The following is a 226-nucleotide window of genomic DNA, read 5'->3' on the forward strand; positions in this document are numbered from 1 at the left end:
GAGGTGCCGCCGCCGCCCCCCTTGCCCCTCCGCATCCTTACAACGCCCGCGGTGGGCCTCGGCAGCCGGCAGAATGTCTGTGGTGCGCAGGAAGTTTGGAGACGAGTACCAGGCGGTGGGCCCGGCTCGCAGTGGCGCCCGCAGAGAGCGGCAGCGCTTCGTGGACAAGAATGGGCGCTGCAAAGTGCAACACGGGAACTTGGGGGGGGAGAGCAGCCGCAACCTC

At 69.0% G+C, this 226-nt stretch overlaps 1 pseudogene; it reads left to right on the forward strand.

The window, feature by feature from the left end:
• The first annotated feature begins 73 nt into the window (after positions 1-73).
• Positions 74-226, forward strand: part of LOC104546394 — a 628-nt pseudogene continuing 475 nt past the window's right edge.

This window comes from Mesitornis unicolor, unplaced genomic scaffold (genome assembly GCF_000695765.1).
Source record: "Mesitornis unicolor isolate BGI_N332 unplaced genomic scaffold, ASM69576v1 scaffold41530, whole genome shotgun sequence".
Taxonomy (NCBI): Eukaryota; Metazoa; Chordata; class Aves; order Mesitornithiformes; family Mesitornithidae; genus Mesitornis; species Mesitornis unicolor.